This window comes from Aristolochia californica, unplaced genomic scaffold, assembly GCF_029961685.1.
Source record: "Aristolochia californica isolate CCGP_79_NKW_82.1479 unplaced genomic scaffold, dmAriCali1.0.hap1 SCAF_12, whole genome shotgun sequence".
Classification (NCBI taxonomy): Eukaryota; Viridiplantae; Streptophyta; class Magnoliopsida; order Piperales; family Aristolochiaceae; genus Aristolochia; species Aristolochia californica.
In genome coordinates, this window is record NW_027181793.1 from 13,839,988 (window position 1) to 13,857,652 (window position 17,665).

Below are 17,665 nucleotides of genomic sequence, written 5' to 3' on the forward strand. Positions count from 1 at the left end.
ATTTGAGCTCTTTTTAGTTTTTATATCTCAGGTTTTGCAATCGTTGGGAAAAAGGGGAGGCTGGGTATTTTTAACTGAGTGGTGACTCCCAATCCATAAGTCGTTTCTTACAAAAATATAGTACGGATGATAAATCACTATACAATCATCTATGATTGTTAGGTAAGCTTTTTTTAAACGGGCAAAATAATGGCGTGTTTGACTCGGATAAATATCCCACCGCAAGTTCACTTGAGAATTTAGTGAGCGTTTGTTATTCTCTTTAAAAGCTTAGGATCCATAGGTCATTTGCATCTTTAACATGTTTCAAGCATGATTTTCCATTTTTAAAACACGTGTAGAAAAAATCTTTTTCTTGTAAAATTCCTTGCAATTAAGGTTGAACTACTGGAATTTCCCTAACTTGGAAAACAAAACTTTATCGTCATTTGTGGTGTGTGAATAAATTTGTTATTGTTTTAATTTTTTTCCATACATAAACTTTAAAATTTTCTTTTTGTTGTGATCTATTTGCCTTTTCTTGTTTACGGGATGAAAGGAGAGCGAAAACTCAAAGTTTTGATTTAAGAAAAATGTGTACATCTAATATGGAGATGCACAATGCACAAATGTAGAGAGAGATAATTTCAAATTTTTTTTGTAATTTTTAGGAATTTTAAGATCTTTTTAGTTTTTATATCTCAGTTTTTGCAAACAGGGGGAAAAGGGGGTGGCGGGGGATTTTTAACTTAGTGTTGACTCCCAATCCGTAAGTCATTTTTTACAAAAATATAGCCCGTTACTCATGATTAATCACATTACAATCATCTATGATTGTTAGGTCAGCTTTTTGAAAACGGGCGAAACAATGGCTTGTTTGACTCGGGTAAATATCCCATCGCACGTTCACTAGAGAATTTAATGAGATTTTTTTATTCTATTTACAAGATTTGGATCCATAGGTCATTTGCATCTATAACATGTTTCAAGCATGCATATCCATTTTTAAAACACGTGTAGAAGAAATCTCTTTCTTGTAAATTTTCAAGCTATTAGGGTTGAACTAGTGGAATTTCCCAATATTGGATAATAAGACTTTTGTGTTCATTTGTGATTTGTGAGTAAATTTTCTTTACTTACATTTTTTATTTTTTTAAACTTTTTCCATACATTAACCCTAAAATTTTCATTTTGTTGTTATCTATTTGCCTTTTTTTTTTACGGTAAAAAGGGAGAGTGAAAACTCAAAATTTTGATTTAAGAAAAAAGTGTACATCTAAAATGAAGACGTATATTGCACGAATTTAGAAAGAGATAATTCCAAAGAGTGTCTGTAATTTTTAGGGATTGTAAGCTCTGTTCAGTTTTTAGTTCTCAGGTTTTTAACTGATTGTTGACTTCCTTTCCATAAGTCATTTCTTACAAAAATATAACTCGTTACACATGATAAATCACTTTACAATCATCTACGATTTTTAGGTTAGCTTTTTGTAAACAGGCAAAATAAAGGCTTGTTTGACTCGGGTAAATATCCCACCGCACATTCACTTAAGAATTTAATGAGCGTTTGTTATTCTCTTTAAAAGCTTTGGATCCATAGGTCATTTGCATCTTTAACATGTTTCAAGCATGCATAACCATTTTTAAAACGTGTGTAGAAGAAATCTATTTCTAGTAAAATTCCAAGCTAGTAGGATTGAACTAGTGGAATTTCCCAAAATTGGATAACAAAACTTTTGTGTTCATTTGTGGTGTGTAAATAAATTTTTTTTACTTACACTAGTTCTTGTTTTAAATTTTTTCCATACATAAACTCTAAAATTCTCGTTTTGTTGTGTCTTTTGGCCTTTTTTTCTTTACGGGGAGAAGGGAGAGAGAAAACTCAAAGTTTTGATTTAAGAAAAAAGTGTACATCTAAAATGGAGATGCACAATGCACAAATGTAGAGAGAGATAATTCCAAAGAGTGTTTGTAATTTTTAGGGATTGTCTGATCTTTTTAATTTTTATATCTCAGATTTTGCAATCGTCGGGAAAAGGGGGAGGCGAGGAATTTTTAACTGAGTGTTGAATCCCAATCCATAAGTCATTTCTTACAAAAATATTGCTCGTTACTCATGATAAATCACATTACAATCATCTATGATTGTTAGGTCAGCTTTTTGCATACGGGCAAAATAATGGCTTGTTTGGCTCGAGTAAATATCCCACCACACGTTCACTATAGAATTTAATGAGAGTTTGTTATTCTCTTTAAAAGCTTTGGATCCATAGGTCATTTGCCTCTTTAACATGTTTCAAGCATGCATATCCATTTTTAAAACACCTGTAGAAGAAATCTCTTTCTTCTAAACTTTCAAGCTATTAGGTTTGAACTATGGAATTTCCCAAACTTGGATAAACAAACTTTTGTGTTCATTTGAGGTGTGTGAATAAATTTTCTTTACTTACATTTTTTAATGTTTTAAATTTTTTCCATACATAAACTTTAAATTTTTCATTTTCTTGCGATATTTTTTCCTTTTTTTGTTTACGGGATGAAGGGAGAGAGAAAACTCAAGGTTTTGATTTAAGACAAAAGTGTATATTTAAAATGGAGATGCACAATGCACAAATAAACGGGATGAAGGGAGAGAGAAAACTCAAGGTTTTGATTTAAGACAAAAGTGTATATTTAAAATGGTAATGCACAATGCACAAATGTAGTGAGAGATAATTCCAAAGAGTGTCTGTAATTTTTAGGAAATTTGAGCTCTTTTCAGTTTTCATATCTCAGGTTTTGCAATCGTTAGGAAAAGGGGGAAGCGGGGTATTTTTAACTGAGTGACTCCCAATCCGTAAGTTGTTTCTTACAAAAATATAACCCGTAACGGATGATAAATCATTTTACAATCATCTATGATTGTTAGGTAAGCTTTTTTGTAAGCGGACAAAATAATGGCTTGTTTGACTTGGGTAAATATCCCACCGCACGTTCACTTGAGAATTTAATGAGCATTTGTTATTCTCTTTAAAAGCTTTGGATCCATAGGTAGTTTGCATCTTTAACATGTTTCAAACATGCATATCCATTTTTAAAACACGTGTAGAAGAAATCTCTTTCTTGTAAAATTTCTTGCAATTAGGGTTGAACTACTAGAATTTCCGAAACTTGGAAAACAAAACTTTTGTGTTCATTTGTGGTGTGTGAATAAATTTTATATACTTACATTTGTTATTGTTTTAATATTTCTCCATACATAAACTCTAAAATTTTTATTTTCTTGGGATCTATTTGCCTTTTTTGTTTACGGGATGAAGGGAGAGCGAAAACTCAAAACATTGATTTAAGAAAAAAGTGTACTTCTAAAATGGAGATGCACAATGCACAAATGTAGAGAGAGATAATTCCAAAGAGTGTTTGTAATTTTTAGGGATTGTCAGATCTTTTTAGTTTTTATATCTTAGGTTTTGCAATCGTCGGGAAAAGGGGGAGGCGAGGGATTTTTAACTGAGTGTTGAATCCTAATCCGTAAGTCATTTCTTACAAAAATATTGCCCGTTACTCATGATAAATCACATTACAATCATCTATTATTGTTAAGTCAGCTTTTTGCATACGGGCAAAATAGTGGCTTGTTTGGCTTAGGTAAATATCCCACCACACGTTCACTAGAGAATTTATTGAGAGTTTGTTATTCTCTTTAAAAGCTTTGGATCCATAGGTCATTTGCCTCTTTAACATGTTTCAAGCATGCATATCCATTTTTAAAACACGTGTAGAAGAAATATTTTTCTTTTAAAATTTCAAGCTATTAGGGTTGAAGTATGGAATTTCCCAAACATGGATAACAAAATTTTTGTGTTCATTTATCGTGTGTGAATAAATTTTCTTTACTTACATTTTTTAATATTTTAAATTTTTTCCATACATAAACTCTAAAATTTTCATTTTCTTTTGATCTTTTTGGTTTTTTTTTGTTTACGGAATGAAGGGAGAAAGAAAATTCACAAGTTTTGATTTAAGAAAAAAGTGTACATTTAAAATGGAGATGCACAATGAACAAATGTAGAGAGAGATATTTCCAAAGAGTGTTTGTAATTTTTAGGGAATTTGAGCTCTTTTTAGTTTTCATATCTCTGGTTTTGCAATCGTCGGGAAAAGGGGGAGGCAGGGTATTTTTAACTGAGTGTTGACTCCCAATCCATAAGTCATTTCTTACAAAAATATAGCCCGTTACGGATGATAAATCACATTACAATCATCTATGATTGTTAGGTAAACTTTTTTTAAACAGGCAAAATAATGGTTTGCTTGACTCGGGTAAATATCCCACCGCTCGTTCACTTGAGAATTTAATGAGCGTTTGTTATTCTCTTTAAAAGCTTTGGATCCATGGGTCATTTGCATCTTTAACATGTTTCAAGCATGCATATCCATTTTTAAAACACGTGTAGAAGAAATCTCTTTCTTGTAAAATTCCTTGCAATTAGGGTTGAACTACTGGAATTTCCCAAACTTGGGAAACAAAACTTTATGTTCATTTGTGGAGTGTGAATAAATTCTCTATACTGACATTTATTATTGTTTTAATTTTTTTCCATACATAAACATTAAAATTTTCATTTTGTTGTGATGTATTTGCCTTTTTTTTGTTTACGGGATGAAGGGAGTGCAAAAACTCAAAGTTTTGATTTAACAAAAAAGTGTACATCTAAAATGGAGATTCACAATGCCCAAATGTAGAGAGAGACAATTCCAAAGAGTGTTTGTAATTTTTAGGGATTGTCAGATCTTTTTAGTTTTTATATCTTAGATGTTGCAATTGTAGGGAAAAGGGGGAGGCGAGGGATTTTTAACTGAATGTTGAATCCCAATCCGTAAGTCATTTCTTACAAAAATCTTGCCCATAAATCATGATAAATCACATTACAATCATCTATGATTGTTAGGTCAGCTTTTTGCATACGGGCAAAATAATGGCTTGTTTGGCTCGGGTAAATATCCCACTACACGTTCACTAGAGAATTTAAGGAGTTTTTGTTATTCTCTTTAAAAGCTTTGGATCCATAGGTCATTTGCCTCTTTAACATGTTTCAAGCATGCATATCCTTTTTTTAAACTCGTGAAGAAGAAATCTCTTTCTTGTAAAATTTCAACTATTAGGGTTGAACTATGGAATTTCCATAACTTGGATATCAATACTTTTGTGTTCATTTGTGGTGTGTGAATAAATTTTCTTTACATACATTTTTTAATGTTTTAAATTTTTTCCATCAATAAAGTCTAAAATTTTCATTTTCTTGTGATCTTTTTGCCTTTTTTTTTTACGGGATGATGGGGAGAGAAAACTCAAAGTTTTGATGTAAGAAAAAGTGTACATTTAAAATGGAGATGCACAATGCACAAATGTAGAGAGAGATAATTCCAAAGAGTATCTTTAAGTTTTAGGGAATTTGAGCTCTTTTTAGTTTTCATATCTGTGGTTTTGCAATCGTCGGGAAAAGGGGGAGGCGGGGTATTTTTAACTGAGTGTTGACTCCCAATCCGTAGGCCATTTCCTACAAAAATATCGCCCGTTATGGATGATAAATCACTTTACAATCATCTATGATTGTTAGGTAAGCTTTTTGTAAACGGGCAAAAGAATGGCTTGTTTGACTCGGGTAAATATCCCATCGCACGTTCACTTGACATTTTAATGAGCGTTTGTTATTCTCTTTAAAAGCTTTGGATCCATAGGTCATTTGCATCTTTAACATGTTTCAACCATGCATATCCATTTTTAAAACACGTGTAGAAGAAATCTTTTTCTTGTAAAATTCCTTGCAATTAGGGTTGAACTACTGGAATTTCCCAAACTTGGGTAACAAAACTTTTGTTTTAATTTTTTTCCATACATAAACTCTAAAATTTTCATTTTGTTGTGATCTATTTGCCTTTTTTTGTTTACAGCATGAAGGGAGAATGAAAACTCAATGTTTTGATTTAATAAAAAAGTGTACATCTAAAATGGAGTTGAACAATGCACAAATGTAGAGAGATATAATTCCAAAGAGTGTCTGTGATTTTTAAGGATTGTAAGCTCTTTTCAGTTTTTAGTTCTCAGGTTTTGCAATCGACGGGAAAAGGGGGAGGCGGGGGATTTTTAATTGAGTGTTGACTCCCAATCCGTAAGTCATTTCTAACAAAAATAAAGCCCGTTAAGAATGAAAAATCAGTATAGAATCATCTATGATTGTTAGGTAAGTGTTTTGCAAACGGGCAAAATAATGTCTTGTTTGACTCGGGTAAATATCCCATCGCACGTTCACTTAAGAATTTAATGAGCGTTTGCTTTTTTCTTTAAAAGCTTTGGATCCATACGTCATTTGCATCTTTAACATGTTTCAAGCATGCATATCCATTTTTAAAACAAGTGTAGAAGAAATCTCTTTCTTGTAAAATTCCAAGCTATTAGGGTTGAACTAAAGGAATTTCCAAGTCTTGGATAACAAAACTTTTGTGTTCATTTGTGGTTTGTGAATAAATTTTCTTTATTTACATTTGTTTTGTTTTAAATTTTTTCCATACATAAACTCTAAAACTTTCATTTTGCTATGATCTATTTGCGTGAATTTAGAAAGAGATAATTCCAAAGAGTGTTTGTAATTTTTAGGGATTGTAAGCTCTTTCCAGTTTTTAGTTCTCAGGTTTTGCAATCGTCGAGAAAAGGGGGAGGCGGGGGATTTTTAACTGATTGTTGACTCCCGATCCATAAGTCATTTCTTACAAAAATATAGCCTATTACACATGATAAATCACTTTACAATCATCTACGATTGTTAGGTCAGCTTTTTGCAAACGGGCAAAATAATGGCTTGTTTGACTTGGGTAAATATCCCACCGCATGTTCACTAGAGAATTTAATGAGTGTTTCTTATTCTGTTTAAAAACTTTGGATCCATAGGTCATTTGCATCTTCAACATGTTTCAAGCTTGCATATCCATTTTTAAGACACAAGTAGAAGAAATCTCTTTCTTGTAAAATTCCAAGCTATTAGGGTTGAACTAGTGGAATTTCCAAAAATTGGATAACAAAACTTTTGTGTTCATTTGTGGTGTGTGAATAAATTTTCTTTACTTACACTTGTGATTTTTAAAATTTTTTTCCATACATAAACTCTTAAATTTTCATTTTGTTGTGTCTTTTTGCCTTTTTTTGTTTACGGGATGAAGGGAGAGAGAAAACTCAAAGTTTTGATTTAAGAAAAAAGTGTACATTTAAAATGGAGACGCACAATGCACAAATTTAGAGAGAGATAATTCCAAACAGTGTCTGTAAATTTTAGGAAATTTGAGCTCTTTTTAGTTTTTATATCTCAGGTTTTGCAATCGTCAGGAAAAGGGGGAAGCGGGGTATTTTTAACTGAGTGTTGACTCCCAATCCGTAAATCATTTCTTACAAAAATATAGCCTGTTACGGATGATAAATCACTTTACAATCATCTATGAATGTTAGGTAAGCTTTTTGTAAACGGGCAAAATAATGGCATGTTTGACTCGGGTAAATATCCCACCGCACGTTCACTTGAGAATTTAATGAGCGTTTGTTATTCTCTTTAAAAGCTTTGGATCCATAGGTCATTTGCATCTTTAACATATTTCAAGCATGCATATCCATTTTTAAAACACGTGTTGAAGAAATCTCTTTCTTGTAAAATTTTAAGCTATTAGGGTTGAACAATGGAATTTCCCAAACTTGGATAACCAAACTTTTGTGTTCATTTGTGGTGTGTAAATAAATTTTCTTTACTTACACTAGTTCTTGTTTCAAATTTTTTCCATACATAAACTCTAAAATTTTTCATTTTAACCCAATCCGTAAGTCATTACTTACAAAAATATTGCCCGTAACTCATGATAAATCACATTACAATCATCTATGATTGTTTGGTCAGCTTTTTGCATACGGGCAAAATAATGGCTTGCTTGGCTCGGGTAAATATCCCACTACACGTTCACTAGAGAATTTAATGAGTTTTTGTTATTCTATTTAAAAGCTTTGGATCCATAGGTCATTTGCCTCTTTAACATGTTTCAAGCATGCATATCCTTTTTTTACACACGTGAAGAAGAAATCTCTTTCTTGTAAAATTTCAAGCTATTAGGGTTGAACTATGGAATTTCCCAAACTTGGATAACAATAATTTTGTGTTCATTTGTGGTGTGTGAATAAATTTTCTTTACTTAAATTTTTTAATGTTTTAAATTTTTTCCATCCATAAACTCTAAAATTTTCATTTTCTTGTGATCATTTTGCCTTTTTTTGTTTACAGGATGAAGGGAGAGAGAAAACTCAAAGTTTTGATTTTTTAAAAAAAGTGTACATTTAAAATGGAGATGCACAATGCACAAATGTTGAGAGAGATAATTCCAAAGAGAGTCTATAAGTTTTAGGGAATTTTAGCTCTTTTTAGTTTTCATATATGTTGTTTTCCAATCGTCGGGAAATGGGGGAGGCGGGGTATTTTTAACTGAGTGTTGACTCCCAATCCGTAAGTCATTTCCTACAAAAATATAGCCCATTATGGATGATAAATCACTTTGTAATCATCTATAATTGTTAGGTAAGCTTTTTGTAAACGGGCAAAATAATGGCTTGTTTGACTCGGGTAAATATCCTACCGCAGTTCACTTGAGAATTTAATGAGCGTTTGTTATTCTCTTTAAAAGCTTTGGATCCATAGGGCATTTGAATCTTTAACATGTTTCAATCATGCATATCCATTTTTAAAACACGTGTAGAAGAAATCTCTTTCTTGTAAAATTCCTTGCAATTAGGGTTGAACTACTGGAATTTCCCAAACTTGGGAAACAAAACTTTTGTGTTCATTTGTGGTGTGTGAATAAATTTTCTATACTGACATTTATTATTGTTTTAATTTTTTTCCATACATAAACTCTAAAATTTTCATTTTGTTGTGATCTATTTACCTTTTTTTGTTTACGGGATGAAGGGAGAGTAAAAACTCAAAGTTTTGATTTAAGAAAAAAGTGTACATCTAAAATGGAGATGCACTATGCACAAATATAGAGAGAGATAATTCCAAAAAGTGTTTGTAATTTTTAGGGATTGTCAAATCATTTTAGTTTTTATATCTCAGGTTTTGCAATCGTCGGGAAATGGGGGAGGCGGGGGATTTTTAACTTAGTGTTGAATCCCAATCCGTATGTCATTTCTTACAAAAATATTGCCCGTTACTCATGATATATCACATTAAAATTATCTATGATTGTTAGGTCAGCTTTTTAAAAACGGGCAAAATAATGGCTTGTTTGACTCGGGTAAATATCCGACCGCATGTTGACTAGAAAATATAATGAGAGTTTGTTATTCTCTTTAAAAGCTTCGGATCCATAAGTCATTTGCATCTTCAACATGTTTCAAGCATGCATATCCATTTTAAAAACACATGTAGAAGAAATCTCTTTCTTGTAAAATTTGAAGCTATTAGGGTTGAACTATGGAATTTCCCAAACTTGGATAACCAAACTTTAGTGTTCATTTGTGGGGTGTGAATAAATTTTCTTTACTTACATTTTTAATGTTTTAATTTTTTTCCTTACATCAACCATAAAATTTTCATTTTCTTGTGATCTTTTTGCCTTTATTTGTTTATGGGATGAAGGGAGAGAGAAAACTCAAAGTTTTGATTTAAGAAAAAAGTGTACATCTAAAATGGAGATGCACAATGCACAACTGTAGAGACATATAATTCCTAAGAGTGTCTGTGATTTTTAAGGATTGTAAGCTCATTCCAGTTCTTAGTTCTCAGGTTTTGTAATCGTCAGGAAAAGGGTGGCGGGGGATTTTTAATTGAGTGTTGACTCCCAATCCGTAAGTCATTTCTTTCAAAAATATAGCCCGTTACGCATGAAAAATCACTTTACATTCAGTTAAGAATTTAATGAGCGTTTGTTTCTTAATTTAAAAGCTTTGGCTCCATAGGTCTTTTGTATCATTAACATGTTTCAATCATGCATATCCATTTTTAAAACACGTGTAGAAGAAAACTATTTTTTGTAAAATTCCAAGCAATAAGGGTTGAACTAGTGGAGTTTCCCAAACTTGGATAACAAAACTTTTGTACTCATTTGTAGTTTGTGAATTAATTTTCTTTCTTACAATTTTTATTGTTTTAAATTTTTTCCATACAGAAACCCTATAATTTTCATTTTGTTGTTATCTATTTGCCTTTTTTTTTTTACGGTATGAAGGGTTAGCGAAAACTCAAAATTTTGTTTTAAGAAAAAAGAATAATTTAAAATGGAGACGCACAATGCACAAATGTAGAGAGAGATAATTCAAAAGAGTGTCTGTAATTTTTAGGGAATTTGAGCTCTTTTTAGTTTTTATATCTCAGGTTTTGCAATCGTCGGGAAAAGGTGGAGGCGGGGTATTTTTAATTGAGTGTTGACTCCCAATTCGTAAGTCATTTCTTACAAAAATATAGCCTGTTACGGATGATAAATCACTTTACAATCATCTATGATTGTTAGGTAAGCTTTTGGTAAATGAGCAAAATAATGGCTTGTTTGACTTGGGTAAAAATCCCATCGCACGTTCACTTGAGAATTTAATGAGCGTCTGTTATTCTCTTTAAAAGCTTTGGATCCATAGGTCATTTGCATCTTTAACTTGTTTCAAGCATGTAGATCCTTTTTTAAAACACGTGTAGAATAAATCTCTTTCTTGTAAAATTCCTTGCAATTAGGGTTGAACTACTGGAATTTCCCAAACTTGGAAAACAAAACTTTTGTGTTCATTTGTGGTGTGTGAATTAATTTTGCTTACTTACATTTGTTGTTGTTTTAATACTTCTCCATACATAAACTCTAAAATTTTCATTTTGTTGTGATCTATTTGCCTTTTTTTGTTTACGGGATGAAGGGAGAGCGAAAACTCAAAGTTTTGATTTAAGAAAAAAGTGTACATCTAAAATGGAGATGCACAATGTACAAATATAGAGAGAGATAATTCCAAAGAGTGTTTGTAATTTTTAGGGATTGTCAGATATTTTTAATTTTTTTATCTCAGATTTTGCAATCGTCGGGAAAAGGGGGAGGCGAGGGATTTTTAACTGACTGTTGAATCCCAATCCGTAAGTCATTTCTTACAAAAATATTGCCCGTTACTCATGATAAATCACATTAAATTCATCTATAATTGTTAGGTCAGCATTTTGCAAACACGCAAAATAATGGCTTGTTTTGTCGGGTAAATATCCTACCACACGTTCACTATAGAATTTAATGAGAGTTTGTTGTTCTCCTTAAAAGCTTTGGATCCATAGGTCATTTTCCTCTTTGACATGTTTCAAGCATGCATATCCATTTTTAAAACACGTGTAGAAGAAATCTCTTTCTTGTAAAATTTCAAGCTATCAGGGTTGAACTATGGAATTTCCCAAACTTGGATAACAAAACTTTTGTGTTCATTTGTGGCGTGTGAAAATTTTTTCTTTACTTACATTTTTTAATGTTTTAAATTTTTTTGATACATAAACTCTAAAATTTTCATTTTCTTGTGAACTTTTTGCCGTTTTTTGTTTACGAGATGAAGGGAGAGAGAAAACTCAAAGTTTTGATTTAAGAAAAAAGTGTATATTTAAAATGGAGATGCACAATGCACAAATGTAGCGAGAGATAATTCCAAAGAGTGTTTGTAATTATTAGGGAATTTGAGCTCTTTTTAGTTTTCATATCTCAGGTTTTGCAATCGTCGGGAAAAGGGGGAGGTTGGGTATTTTTAACTGAGTGTTTACTCCCAATCCGTAAGTTGTTTCTTAAAAAAATATAGGCCGTTAAAGATGATAAATCACTTTACAATCATCTATGGTAGTTAGGTACACTTTTTGTAAACGGGCAAAATAATGGCTTGTTTGACTCGGGTCAATATTCCACCACACGTTCACTTGAGAATTTAATGACAATTTGTTATTCGCTTTAAAAGCTTTGGATCCATAGGTCATTTCCATCTTTAACAAGTTTCAAACATGCATATCCATTTTTAAAACACGTGTAGAAGAAATCTCTTTCTTTTAAAATTCATTGCGATTAGGGTGGGTTGAACTATTGGAATTTCCCAAACTTGGGATACAAAACTTTTGTGTTCATTGGTGGTGTGTGAATAAAATTTTTATACTGACATTAATTATTGTTTTAATTTTTTTTGTGATCTATTTGCCTCTCTTTGTTTACGGGATGAAGGGAGAGCAAAAACTCAAAGTTTTGATTTAAGAAAAAAATGTACATCTAAAATGGAGATGCACAATGCACAAATGTTGAGAGAGATAATTCCAAAGTGTGTTCATAATTTTTTGGGATTGTCAGATCTTTTTAGTTTTTATATCTAAGATTTTGCAATCGTAGGGAAAAGGGGGAGGCGAGGGATTTTTAACTGAATGTTGAATCCCAATCCGTAAGTCATTTCTTACAAAAATATATCCTGTTACTCATGATAAATCACATTACAATCATCTATGATTTTTAGGTCAGTTTTTTGCATACGGGCAAAATAATGACTTGTTTAGCTCGGGTAAATATCCCACCACACGTTCACTAGAGAATTTAATGAGAGTTTTTTATTCTCTTTAAAAGCTTTGGATCCATAGATCATTTGCCTCTTTCACATGTTTCAAGCATGCATATCCTTTTTTTAAACACGTGTAGAAGAAATCTCTTTCTTGTAAAATATCAAGCTATTAGGGTTGACCTATGGAATTTCCCAAACTTGGATAACAAAACTTTTGTGTTCATTTGTGGGGTGTGAATAAATTTTCTTTACTTACATTTTTAATGTTTTAATTTTTTTCCTTACATCAACTGTAAAATTTTCATTTTCTTGTGATCTTTTTGCCTTTATTTGTTTATGGGATGAAGGGAGAGAGAAAACTGAAAGTTTTGATTTAAGAAAAAAGTGTACATTTAAAATGGAGGTGCACAATGCACAAATGTAGACAGAGATAATTCCAAAGAGTGTTCGTAATTTTTAGGGATTGTTAGATCCTTTTAGTTTTTATATCTCAGATTTTGCTATCGTCGCGAAAAGGGGGAGGCGAGGGATTTTTAACTGAATGTTGAATCCCAATCCGTAAGTCATTTCTTACAAAAATATTGCCCGTTACACATGATAAATCGCTTTACAATCATCAATGATTGTTAGGTCAGCTTTTTGCAAACGAGCAAAATAATGGCTTGTTTGACTCGGGTAAATATCCCACCGCACGTTCACTAGAGAATTTACTGAGCGTTTTTTTTTTTCTTTAAAAGCTTTGGATCCATAGGTAATTTTCATCTTTAACATGCTTCAAGCATGCATTTCCATTTTTAAAACACGTGTAGAAGAAATCTCCTTCTGGTAAAATTCCAAGTTATTAGGGTAGAACTAGAGGAATTTCCCAAACTTGGATAACAAAACTTTTGTGTTCATTTGTTGTGTGTGAATAAATTTTATTTACTTAAATTTGTTTTTGTTTTAAATTTTTTCCATACATAAACTCTAAAATTTTCATTTTGTTGTGATCTTTTTGCCTTTTTTTATTTTACGGGATCAAGAGAGAGAGAAAACTCAAAGTTTTGATATAAGAAAATAGGGTACATTTATAATGGAGACGCACAATGCACAAATGTAGAGAGAGATAATTCCAAAGGGTGTCTGTAATTTTTAGGGAATTTGAGCTCTTTTTAGTTTTGATATCTCAGGTTTTGCAATCGTCGGGAAAAGGGGAAGGCGGGTATTTTTAACTGAGGGTTGACTCCCAATCCTTAAGTCATTTCTTACAAAAATCACTTTACATTCATCTATGATTGTTAGGTAAGCTTTTTGTAAACGGGCAAAATAAAGGCTTGTTTGACTCGGGTAAATATCCCACCGCACGTTCACTTGAGAATTTAATGAGCGTTTGATATTCTCTTTAAAACTTTGGATCCATTGGTCATTTGCATATCTAACATGTTTCAAGCTTGCATATCCATTTTTAAGACACGTGTAGAAGAAATCTCTTTCTTGTAAAATTCCAAGCTATTAGGGTTAAACTAGTGGAATTTCCTAAATTGGATAAGAAAATATTTGTCTTCATTTGTGGTGTGTGAATAAATTTTCTTTACTTACACTAGTTATTGTTTTAAATTTTTTCCATACATAAACTCTAAAATTTTCATTTTGTTGTGTCTTTTTGCCTTTTTTTGTTTACGGGATGAAGGGAGAGAGAAAACTCAAAGTTTTGATTTAAGAAAAAAGTGTATATTTAAAATGGAGACGCACAATGAACAAATGTAGAGAGAGATAATTCCAAAGAGTGTCTGTAAATTTTAGGTAATTTAAGCTCTTTTTAGTTTTTATATCTCAAGATTTGCAATCTTCGGGAAAAGGGGGAGGCGGGGTATTTTTAACTGAATGTTGACTCCCAATCCGTAAGTCGTTTCTTAAAAAAATATAGCTCGTTACGGATGATAAATCACTTTACAATCATCTATGATTGTTAGGTAAGCTTTTTGTAAACGGGTAAAATAAAGGCTTGTTTTACTCGTGTAAATATCCCTCCGCACATTCACTTGAGAATCTAATGAGCATTTGTTATTCTCTTTAAAAGCTTTTGATCCATAGGTCATTTGTATCTTTAACATGTTTCAAACATGCATATCCATTTTTAAAACATGTGTAGAAGAAATCTCTTTCTTGTCAAATTTCAAGCTATTAGGGTTGAACTACTAGAATTTCCCAAACTTGGGAAACAAAACTTTTGTGTTCATTGGTGGTGTGTGAATAAATTTTCTATACTGACATTAATTATTATTTTAATTTTTTTCCATTTATAAACACTAAAATTTTCATTTTGTTGTGATCTATTTGCCTTTTTTTGTTTACCGGATGAAGGGAGAGCAAAAACTCAAAGTTTTGATTTAAGAAAAAAGTGTACATCTAAAATGGCGATGCACAATGCACAAATGTAGAGAGATATAATTTCAAAGGGTGTTCATAATTTTTAGGGATTGTCAGATCCTTTTAGTTTTTATATCTCAGATTTTGCAATCGTCGGGAAAAGGGGAGGCGAGGGATTTTTAACTGAATGTTGAATCCCAATCCGTAAGTCATTTCTTACAAAAATATTGCCCGTTACTCATGATAAATCACATTACAATCATCTATGATTTTTAGGTCAGCTTTTTGCATACGGGCAAAATAATGGCTTGTTTGGCTCGGGTAAATATCCCACCACATGTTCACTAGAGAATTTAGTGAGAGTTTTTTATTCTCTTTACAAGCTTTGGATCCGTAGGTCATTTGCCTCTTTAACATGTTTCAAGCATGCATATCCTTTTTCTAAACACGTGTAGAAGAAATCTCTTTCTTGTAAAATTTCATGCTATTAGAGTTGAACTATGGAATTTCCCAAACTTGGATAACAAAACTTTTGTGTTCATTTGTGGGGTGTGAATAAATTTTCTTTACTTACATTTTGAATTTTTGAATTTTTTTCCTTACATCAACCGTAAAATTTTCATTTTCTTGTGATCTTTTTGCCTTTATTTGTTTATGGGATGAAGGGAGAAAGAAAACTCAAAGTTTTGATTTAAGAAAAAAGTGTACATTTAAAATGGAGGTGCACAATGCACAAATGTAGAGAGAGATAATTCCAAAGAGTGTTCGTGATTTTTAGGTATTGTTAGATCTTTTTAGTTTTTATATCTCAGATTTTGCTATCGTCGCGAAAAGGGGGAGGCGAGGGATTTTTAACTGAATGTTGAATCCCAATCTGTAAGTCATTTCTTACAAAAATATTGCCCGTTACACATGATAAATCACTTTACAATCATCTATGATTGTTAGGTCAGCTTCTTGCAAACGAGCAAAATAATGGCTTGTTTGACTCGGGTAAATATCCGACCGCACGTTCACTAGAGAATTTAATGAGCGTTTATTTTTTTCTTTAAAAGCTTTGGATCCATAGGTAATTTTCATCTTTAACATGTTTCAAGCATGCATTTCCATTTTTAAAACACGTGTAGAAGAAATCTCCTTCTGGTAAAATTCCAAGTTATTAGGGTAGAACTAGAGGAATTTCCCAAACTTGGATAACAAAACTTTTGTGTTCATTTGTGGTGTGTGAATAAATTTTCTTTACTTAAATTTGTTTTTGTTTTAAATTTTTTCCATACATAAACTCTAAAATTTTCATTTTGTTGTGATCTTTTTGCCTTTTTTTATTTTACGGGATCAAGGGAGAGAGAAAACTCAAAGTTTTGATATAAGAAAATAGGGTACATTTATAATGGAGACGCACAATGCACAAATATAGAGCGAGATAATTCTAAAGAGTGTCTGTAATTTTTAGGGAATTTGAGCTCTTTTTAGTTTTTATATCTCATGTTTTGCAATCGTCGGGAAAAGGGGAAGGCGGGCTATTTTTAACTGAGGGTTGACTCCCAATCCGCAAGTCATTTCTTACAAAAATATAGCTCGTTATGGATGATAAATCACTTTACATTCATCTATGATTGTTAGGTAAGCTTTTTGTTAACGGGCAAAATAAAGGCTTGTTTGACTCGGGTAAATATCCCACCGCACGTTCACTTGAGAATTTAATGAGCGTTTGTTATTCTCTTTACAACTTTGGATCCATTGGTCATTTGCATCTCTAACATGTTTCAAGCTTGCATATCCATTTTTAAGACACGTGTAGAAGAAATCTCTTTCCTGTAAAATTCCAAGCTATTAGGGTTGAACTAGTGGAATTTCCCAAAATTGGATAACAAAACTTTTGTGTTCATTTGTGGTGTGTGAATAAATTTTCATTACTTACAATTGTTATTGTTTTAAATTTTTTCCATACATAAACTCTAAAATTTTCATTTTGTTGTGTCTTTTTGCCTTTTTTTGTTTACGGGATGAAGGGAGGGAGAAACTCAAAGTTTTGATTTAAGAAAAAGGTGTGCATTTAAAATGGAGACGCACAAGGCACAAATGTAGAGAGAGATAACTCCAAAGAGTGTCTATCAATTTTAGGTAATTTAAGCTCTTTTTAGTTTTTATATCTCAGGTTTTGCAATCGTCGAGAAAAGGGGTAGGCGGGGTATTTTTAACTGAATGTTGAATCCCAATCCCTAAGTCGTTTCTTACAAAAATATAGCCCATTACGGATGATAAATCACTTTACAATCATCTATGATTGTTAAGTTAGCTTTTTGTAAATGGGCAAAATAATGGCTTGTTTGAGTCGGGTAAATATCCCACCGCACGTTCACTTGAGAATTTAATGAGCGTTTGTTATTCTCTTTGAAAGCTTTGGATCCATAGGTCATATGCATCTTTAACATGTTTCAAGCATGCATATCAATTTTTAAAACACTTGTAGAAGAAATCTCTTTCTTGTAAAATTCCTTGCAATTAGGGTTGAACTACTGGAATTTCTCAAACTTGGAAGACAAAACTTTTGTGTTCATTTGTGGTGAGTGAATAAATTTTATATACTTACATTTGTTATTGTTTTAATTTTTCTCCATAAATAAACTCTAAAATTTTCATTTTGTTGTGATATATTTGCCTTTTTTGGTTTACGGGATGAAGGGAGAGCGAAAACTCAAAGTTTTGATTTAAGAAAAAAGTGTACATCTAAAATGGAGATGCATAATGCACAAATTTAGAGAGAGATAAATCCAAAGA